Source organism: Gracilinanus agilis, chromosome 5 (assembly GCF_016433145.1).
Source record: "Gracilinanus agilis isolate LMUSP501 chromosome 5, AgileGrace, whole genome shotgun sequence".
Lineage (NCBI taxonomy): Eukaryota > Metazoa > Chordata > Mammalia > Didelphimorphia > Didelphidae > Gracilinanus > Gracilinanus agilis.
Window position 1 is genome coordinate 243,594,892 of NC_058134.1, and position 9,870 is coordinate 243,604,761.

Below are 9,870 nucleotides of genomic sequence, written 5' to 3' on the forward strand. Positions count from 1 at the left end.
TGGCTATTATATGTCCAAGACAAGTTTTCCTGAGACAATGGCCAGTCCTATATCCATTTTATAAGACTGCCAGCAGAATATATATATATATATATATATATATATATATATATATATATATATATATATATGCTTTTTTTTTAATGTGTCACCTTCTCACCAGTTTTCTTGACCATATCTCTAGGGTGAGAATCACAGTAGTAAGACTTGGTATTTGTACAGTACTTTACAGAGTACATCTTATATCATGTTATTGTCAAAACATCCCTATGTGTAGGCACAACAGGTATTATTATCCCTTTTTAACAGACAAGGAAATTGAAGCTTAGAGAGAGGTTGCCTAAGTTTAAATAATTATTGGGCAAAGGAGCCAAGGTTTTCTAACACCTACAAATGCTTGGAATGGAATGGAAGCATAGTAGCTAGAGAGTTGACTCCAGAGTAGAGAAGACTTGGATTCAGGTGTTGTCTCTAACATACATTGACTGCATGACCTTAGGCAAGTCCCTTTCTTTCTTAGTCCTCCTCCCTGCCCCCAGGCAACCCCCTATGACTAAATTGCAGAGCAGTGACAGATGCATATTAGTTGGAGGGAATTTGCTCAGCAGTTCTTGGTGAAATCAAGTCTGGACCAAATCAAAAGTCAATGGGTTTGGGTAGCTAAATGGCTCAGGAGATAGAGAGCCAGGCCTAGAATTGGGAAATCCTGGGTTCAGATCTGATCTTAGATTCTTCTTAGTTTTTGACCCTGGCCAAATCACTTAACCCCCATTGCCTAGCCCTTACTGCTCTTCTGCCTTGGAACCCATTCACAGTATGGGTAAGATGGAAGATGATGGTTTTAAGAAAATGCAATTGGGAAATATTTAACAAACTCAATAAAAATACAGTACAAGCTAGATGAAGTTAATATGTGATTTTCTAAGTAAATATATGGCCCACAGGGATCCTTATGTACCATTTAGTGGTCTCATTTCTTTTTGAGTTTGACATTGCTGCTCTAGGAAAATCTTAGTAAACTGAGAAGGTGCCCAACTGTATTGGTCAAGACGATTTCCCTTTGGGATAGTTCTTGGTACCAATGGATCATAGTCTTTATCCTTTTGGTAAATACCCATTCTTTCCCTTCTACACTTCTCTGGTGTCCATCTTTCTTTTCCCATTAGAGGGAATGATGCCAATGTTTATAGAAAGAATAGTGATGTGAGTCTTTCATTTTTCTCTCACCTTTTGACTAATGGGATATTCTGTGGCATCTCTGGACCTCTTTCTCATATATCTGCCAGGCTTGGATGGGAATCCATAGGTTTGTGGTGTTCTAGGCTGAAAACAAATCCTTCCTCGCTCTGTTTCTAAACACTATGTAACATGAGCATCTCCTTCCTTTAGCATGCTGGACTGTTTCCTTTAAAGTGTCTCCGTTATCTAGATACAGTATTTCCTTTTATTGCTGTTGGCATGTCTGTCCATCACTCTATCAACCGAAGCTGCTTTCTACTGCAAAAAAAAAAAAAAACAAAAAAAAAACACATCTTCCCAGTCACATGTGAAAATTGAGAGGTGAAGCAGGTACTAAAGTCTGCTGGGTTTACTTTCAGTGATTACTCATGCTACCACCTTCCCTTCCTACGGCATTCTTGGGAGAGGATAGAATTTAGTCTCATCAATCAATTAATTAATTCACTGAATCAGTCACCGTGTTTAAACGTGCCCTAGGTGTCAGCCACTATGTTAAGAATTGGAGTCCCAAAGAAAAATTGCAAAATGATCCTTGTCCTTAGTAGGTTTACATTCTAATTGGGGTAGCAACATGTATCTCCTAAATTCATTTAAGAGCCATATAGAGGGGGCAGCTGGGTGGCTCACTCTATATGGCTCTTAAGTGATTAGAAAGGGACATCCTGGGTTCAAATCTGACCTCTAACACTTCCTACTTGTGTGATCCTGGGCAAAGTCACTTAATGTTTAACCCTTTCTGCTCTTCGCCTTAGAACCAATACACGGTATTGATTGTAAGATGGAAAGTAAGGACTTAAAAAAGAAGACTGATAGGCAGCTAGGTAGCACAGTGGAAGAGACCCAGGTCTGGAGTTTAGAGCTTAAATCTGGCCTCAGATACTTCCTAGCTGTGTGACCCTGAGCAAGTCACTTAACCCCTGTTGCCTACCCCTTACCTCTCTTCTGCCTAGGAATTCTAAGACAGAAGGTAAGAGTTTAAAAAACAAAATTAGACCAGGTAAAAAGGCATTGAAAGAGCTTTAAACATCAAACAGAAGAGTGTGTCCCACAAGTATTACAGAAATAATTGAACAGGGTGTGACATGAAGTTGGGATGGAGTCAAACAACAAAGGATTCTGACCAAGCTTTTGGTCTGGAGAGCTACCTGGCCATCTGGTGCCTACAATCAACTCCTCCTTAACACCAACCCCTTTGCCTCATCCTTAAAAGGATGGAGAAGACATCTCTTATGTGGAGTGCTCCCTTGAATCCTGATAAATTTTGGTATTTAAAGGTCTAAATGTCCTGGCATCAAGATGACTATGGTCCAAAATTCCTGGCAGCATACAAGACAGGGAGAATAAACATTTATTAAGCACCTTTTATGTGTCAGGCGCTGTCAAAAGTGTCTTGATCCTCACAATAACCCTATATAGTGTAGGTGCAATTATTATCCTCACTTCATAGTTGAGGAAACTGAGGCAAGTATCTGAAGTCAGTAAGTATCTGAGGTCAGCTTTGAACTCTTCTCGGTTTAACTGACTATTCCATGGTTATGATGGTGTGAGGAGATGGTTTGATGAGCAAGGTGGGTGGGAGGAGATGACCTTCAAATAACTCCCAAAGGGATCTAGGGCTGGAGCAGGGACAGAGTGCAGATGGTCTGCTATCCATAACTGTTCTTTCCTACCTGGGTCCTGGGTGGAAGAGAAGGAAGTGTGCAGGGTCGTCATGGTAACACAGAGCCCAATAGATATTGCATCCACCTACATACAGCTTCAGATCGCCGGGTAAGAAAGGCAGGAACCAAACATAGACTCTAAGAGGGGCAGGGACTGGGACTGGAACACTCATGCCCTCTGCTCCAAGGGATGCTGGTACCAGCGCCCACTGCTAACTCCAGACAGGTAAGAGGTCATACTCTTGCCCATACAATGACCCTCTTATAGCCTATAATTCCTAGCCCAGCTACAGCATATTCTATGTATACAATAAATATTGTAGTTCAATTCAACAAATAGTAAGCATCTACTGTAATTAGAATGGAGGATTTAAAGAGAAAAAACAATGAAACAATCTTCGCCCTCAAGTTAGAAAAGCTCACTAGCCCTGGCAAGTGTCGGATGCTAGGAATTCTAGGCCCTGCCTTTTTAAGTAAAGCATCCAAATACTTTGACTCATGTGTGAGTTTCTGGCATCTTTGTATACTCTCAGCCTCCTCTGTTATGCAATTAGTATGAATAATACCACTCTTCTGGCTTGTAGAACTTCTACTTAAATTTCTACCAACATTTTTTAAATTTTCTTTTTCCTGTTTTTGCAAGGCCAGACATAGATGTTTGTGCATTTTCTCCCCTTTCCTTGTTAAACACAAGATCTTTTCTCTTCCATTCCTTAAAAAGTTTCTACCTACCTACTTGTTTCTCTTTGTAACCTTCTGACATTGAAAACCAATTTCTTCTTCAGCCTGGTTTGCTACAAATTTTTAATGGTGACCTCTCCTCTTTTCCATTCCATCTGGTAGGGCCATGTTCCTATGGAAAATCAAAGATGATCTCATCGTTGCTCAATGTGGAAACTGAAAGAATGGTGGTTTTTCAGAATAGAAATTAGTTTGTGGAAGCCAAGATAATGCATCTAGATTTTGACATGTCGAGTTTCAGGTGATGGATCAGGGATCTAAATCATTTTTGTGTGTGTCATGTATTCCTTGTGCAATCTGGGGAAACCTATGGACTCCTTCTCCTAATCATGTTTTTTATACAAATAAAATAAAACACATAGGAGTACCAAGGAAATCAATTGTGTTGAAATTCAATTATCAAAATACTGAAGGTGTGGGGGGGGGGAGTCACAGACCACAGAACTCAGATTAAAAACCCATTTTCCAATACTATTATTCTAGAAGAAATTATGAGCAGGATGATTTCAAAAAAACATTGAAAGACTTATATGAACTGATGTAAAGGGAAGTGAACAGAACCAGGAGAGTATCATACATAATAACAGCAATATCATAACAATAATCAACTGTTAATGATTTAGCTATTGTCCACAACATATGAGCCAAGACAATTTCAAAGAACTCGTGATGAAAAATGCTATCCATCTCCAGAGAAAGAACTGATGAAGTCTAAATGAAGATCAAAGCATACTTTTTTTCATTATTTTTTTGTGTGGAATTTTTTGGTGGGGGGCTGGGTCTATGTTTTCTTTTATAGTATGAATAATATGGAAAATATGTTTTACATGATTACACATGTATAACCTATATCCAATTGCTTGCAGTCTCAGGAAGGGGGAAGGAAAGGCAGGGACGGAAAGAATTTGGAACTCAAATTTTTAGAAAATGATTGTTAATAATGGTTTTCATATGCAATTGGGATAATTAAAATATTATTAAAATAAAATAAAGGCAAAAAAAGATTGATTTCCTAAAGATGGAGAGAAATGTGGGACGAAACACAGATGTATATCTAAAACTTCAGTTATGAATTTAAAAGCCTTTTCTCTAAAGGCAATAGGTGAATAAAAATTGCTTTACATTTGTGTAGTACTTTAAGGCTCTCAGAACACTTTCCTCATTACCCTCAGTTGAGAGGGATAATTCAATATATTTATCTGTTTCAAAGATGAGGAAACATAAACCAAGTGACACACCCATCCAGTTTATATATGCCAAAGCTGGAATGGAGACATAACATAGTGAATACATGGCTAACCTTGGAGTCAGAAAGATCTGAATTTAAATCTTGCCTCAGACACTTAATTAGTTGTGTGACCCTGAATAAGTCACAAAACCTCAGTCAGCCTCAGGTTCCTCATCTGTAAAAGGAAGAATGATAATAATAGCATATATCATGTGAGAATCACAGGATATGATGTATAAAAATGCTTTACAAATCTTAAAGTTTCATAAAAATGCTGGTTATTACTATTATTGATTCAAACCCAAGTCTCCTGATTTCAAGTCCAAGACTATGTCATGATGCTTCTCTATGAGATCTGATAAGCTTAAGGGAATGAATATGGCAAAGGAAAAGTAGAGGCTGATGGCAAAGTCTGGGAAGATGTCCACATTTAGAGGATGGGAAGATGAGAGAAAGAAAAAGAGAAAATTAGAGAAGTAGAAAAGCCTCAATAATAATAGTTGAATAATTAATATTTAGTGCTCTTCAGTTTACAAAGTTTTAAGTCCTTTTTAACCATAGGAGGCTCATTAGGGAAGTTATCTGTTCAGCCCGATGAGCTTACAGGGAGGTGAGCCTTTTGACTGCATCTCCCTCTGGAGATTGTGGGCATGCCTATTTGAGGAAGTCAGGCACAATAGAACAAGCATTAGATTTGGGTTTGTATTCCACATCTGCTCCTGTGTTCCAAGACCTCAGTTTCCTCAACTGTTAAATAAGAGCTAGACCTGATAACCTCTGAAATTCTTTTCAGATTTGACTTTATGAGCCTATGATCCTAGAACCCATTCTATATTCAGTGTGAAACAACTGAGGGTAAATTAGTTGGCTCAGACTTTTTAAGGTTGGATTGAGAGAGGAGGAGCCATCCACGTTGTGATGAACATATCAAAAAAGACATTAGTTGTACAATCAGGTTTTTTAAGATGTAAGATGCTTTGAATTCTTTTTGTGATAGCAAAGAATTGAAAACTGAGAGGATGTCCATCATTTGGGGAATGCCTGAACAAATCGTGGCATTAGATTGTAGTGGAATACTATTGTGCTATAAGAAATGATGGGAAGGATGATTTTTAAAAAACCCTGGAAAAGTCATACCACTGCTGGGTTTATACCCCAAAGAGATAATAGGGGAAAAGACTTGTACAAAAATATTTATAACTGTGCTCTTTGTGGTGGCAAAAAATTGGAAAATGAGGGGGTATACATGGACTGGGGAATGGTTGAACAAACTGTAGTATCTGATGGTGATGGAATACTATTGTGCTAAAAGGAATAATGAACTGGAGGAATTCCATGTGAACTGGAATGACCTCCAGGAATTGATGCAGAGTAAAAGAAGCAGATCCAGGAGAACATTATATGCAGAGACTGATACACTGTGGTACAATCAAATGTAATACTTTTCTACTAGCAGCAATGCAATGATCCAGGACAATTCTGAGGGACTTGTGAGAATGAACACTATCCACATTCAGAGGAAGAAGTATGGGAGCAGAAACACAGAAGAAAAACAACTGCATGAACACATGGGTTGATGGGGATATGATTGGGGATATTGACTCTAAATGAGCACCCCAGTGCAAATATCAATAATATGGAAATAGGTCTTGATCAATGACACATATAAAACCCAGTGGAATTGCACGTCGGCTATGGGAGGGAGTGAGGGGAGGGGAGGGAAAGAACATGAATCTTGTAACCATGGAAAAATATTCTAAATTAATTAATTAAATAACAGTTTCCAAATTCAAATTAAAAAAATAAAAATAAAATATTAAAACCTGGAAAGGCCTACATTAACTGGTAGAAAGTGAAGTGAGTAGATCCAGGAGAACAATGTCCATAGTGGCAGCAATATTGCATAATGAAAATTTGTGAATAATTTAGATATTTTTAGCAATATAGTGATCCAAGACAATCTTCAAGGATTCACGATGGAAAACATCCATCTCCAAAGAAAGAACTGATGGAGTCTGATTGCAGATCAAGACTTTCTATATTTCACTTTATTTCTTCACTTTTCTTTTGTTTGTTTGAGTTCTCTTTCACAAAATGAGTAATACGGACAGGTGTTTTATGCTATAATATATGTAAAATCATACCAGATTGCTTGCCATCTCAGGGAAAGGAGAGGGGAGGGAGGCAGAAACGGTTTGAGTTTGGATCAAACTTTAAAAAAATGAAAGTTAAATTTTTTTTCATGTAATTAAGTAAAAAAAGAAAATATTATTTTTTAAATATTAGATGCATCGTAAACAGCTGAGCTAAGACACTAAGATCCAACCAGAGCTAAGAGAGTGGGTCCTCTCACCTCTTTACCATAATCCCAAGTAGCTAAGTTCTACTTAAGGGGCAGAGGGTCACAAAAGTTGCGTCAGCTTCTTGGAGAGAGAAGAGAATTGCTCATGTAGTTCCCAAATCTGCAGAAGCTGAAACTGTAACATCAGGAAGTAGTTCTGAGATTTTGTCCTCTACTGTTGCTATGATTTAAGCAATGGGGTGGCATAGTGGATAGAACACTGGGCTTAGATTAGGGAGGCTCATCTTCTAGAATTCAAATCTTATCTTGGACACTTTAACTGTGTAACCCTAGGACAGTCACTTATCCCTATTTGCCTCAGTTTCCTCATATATAAAATGAGCAAGGGAAGAAAACAGCAAACCACTCCAGTATCCTTGCCAAAAAAACCCTAAATGGGATTGCAGGGTCAGACACAACTAAAATGACTCAACAACAATTCAGGCAGTTGGAAGGAAAAGAGGTTGCTTCTCTAGCAACCAAAAGCTTGTTTTCCTACTAGATAAAGTCTAAACCTTAAATGTTGAGTGACTGAATGAGTCACTGGAGTTAAAGTCAGACAACTCAGAATACCAGAGGCCAGTCTATTTATCAATGCAAGGTAAATTTCCCATTTGAATATATTTTTCTACATGCCCTCTGAAGTGCTGTGATTCTTTCCATTGATAGCATGGTAGGTAACAAAGAAAGAGGGCTAGGAGTCAGAAGATATGCCTTCAAATCCAGTGCGACTCCGGGGAAGCCATTTTAATCCCTCTGTGCCTGTTTTCTTAAAATGAGAGATTCAGGCTAGATGCTACGAAGTCTTCTTCCGGCTCCAGATATGTGAACATACAATACATGAGATATTGTATGGCTTCTCTTTTCTCTGCTGACCTTTTTGTCACACACAAAATAAATATACTACAACCCAGGCATGAAGTTCCTACATTCTTTTATCTGCTTCTACTTTTATTGCATACTCCTTCCACCTTCTCTTCTCTCTTTCAAGCCCATCCTTGTTGTTCCTAATTGGAGGTCATCTTAAATCAGTTTGTGGCTTTTATTCCCATATTTCAAAACAAATCTGTGATTCCATCCCTTCATGGAGGCAAATTGTATCTATGCCATACTGGAGTAAATGGTAGTGGGGAAGGGAAAAAAGAAGTCTTCTCCTCATCTTCCAGTGAACAACCTCTCTGAATTTAGACTGTTTCTTGTACCAAAGGAGGGCGTTATCCTTTGTCCTGACAGCCTTAGTATCTTAGCAGATCCTATCACCTGAGTATTCATTTTGCTGGCATAGACTTTGGGAGTGCCGGGGCTTCTCCACACCAGCCCGGAGGCATCAGGATAGGTTTTTAGTGATGGTTTCTGCCTCTGCCCAATAGAAAAATCCTGCTGTTTTGGGACCATAGCAAGTTTGCTTTCATTACCCTTCCAGGTGTCAAAGACAGACTGCCAATAGCTCATAGCTGGCAGTATTAAAGGCAGGTGGGGAATCCGGTTTGATCAGCATCCCTGTGTGGTCTTTCAGAATACCCAGCATGTTTGCTATTCCCCCTTTCCATTCTTCAGCCTCACTGAAAAGGGTCTCCAGGTGTTGCTGGCCTCCAGGTGTTGCCAGGCTTGGCCCACTACCATCTTCTTAGTCAGCTTCACCTGAAAAGGGAGCTAGGCAATGGAATAATAATTGGGAAGGCTGTAGGCATGAATTGGTTTTCTGAGTAGGGGGCGGACAGCCATTTCTATGAGAATTGTCGGCATTTCTGGCATCTCTGGGTGTATTGTATGCTACGCTGACAACAAGCAAGTTGGAACACACCACTGGTTTTAAATAAACTAATCTACACTATAATCTATAGGGTTATCTTTACCAGCATACTTTGTAGGAGCTGTATTTCATGACATATAATTAGATTCTGTGAAACTGCAATGACTTGTAATCAAAGCAATGGATTAATTTGCTCCCCCTTTACATGTTTCTGCATTATAGTATTAATGGTATTCATACAAAAGCAAAGTACTTATCCTTGGTTTTTTAGCTGATTTTCCCATTTCTTCTGATGTTTTCATAATCAGTTTTAGAGTTAGAAGAGGCAAACAATCTACTGATTTTCCCATTTATTCACGTTTTTATAATCAGTTTTACAGCTAGAAGAGAGAAAAAAAATACTATTGATTTGCCCATTTATTCAGTTGTTTTCTGTAATCAAGGTTTTAGAGCTAGAAGGAACATTCTACTGATATTTCCCAATTATCCAGTTATTTTACATAATCAAGGCTTTAGAAAAGGAATGAATAGTTAAGAGTTTTAGCCAGTCATTCTACAGATGAGGCAACTGAGACCCAGGGACTTTAAGGGATTTGCCTGAAATCACACAAATGGTAACAGGCAGGAACAAGATTTGAACCCATGTCCTCGTACTGCAAACTGAACACTTTTACCAATAATACTATGTTGTCCTCAGATGCTCTGCTCATGTAGAGCTCCCTAGAGGTAAGAAATTGTTTATAAATGACATCTAGACAATATCTGGCAAAATAAAGATGTCCCTGATCATTATAATTCATCTTCCCTTCTTGGAGAGAGGGGTTCAGTCATAAAAGATGTTTTGTTTGTGAAAAATGAGCTCTGCAATGAAAGAAGAATTAAGCAGTAGTCAGCAGACACTTTTCCC

General features: G+C 38.5%; 1 pseudogene; it reads right to left on the minus strand.

Moving 5' to 3' along the window:
- The window catches only part of LOC123250134, a 94,576-nt pseudogene extending 85,914 nt beyond the window's left edge, over positions 1 to 8,662 (minus strand).
- Positions 8,663 to 9,870: the final 1,208 nt, after the last annotated feature.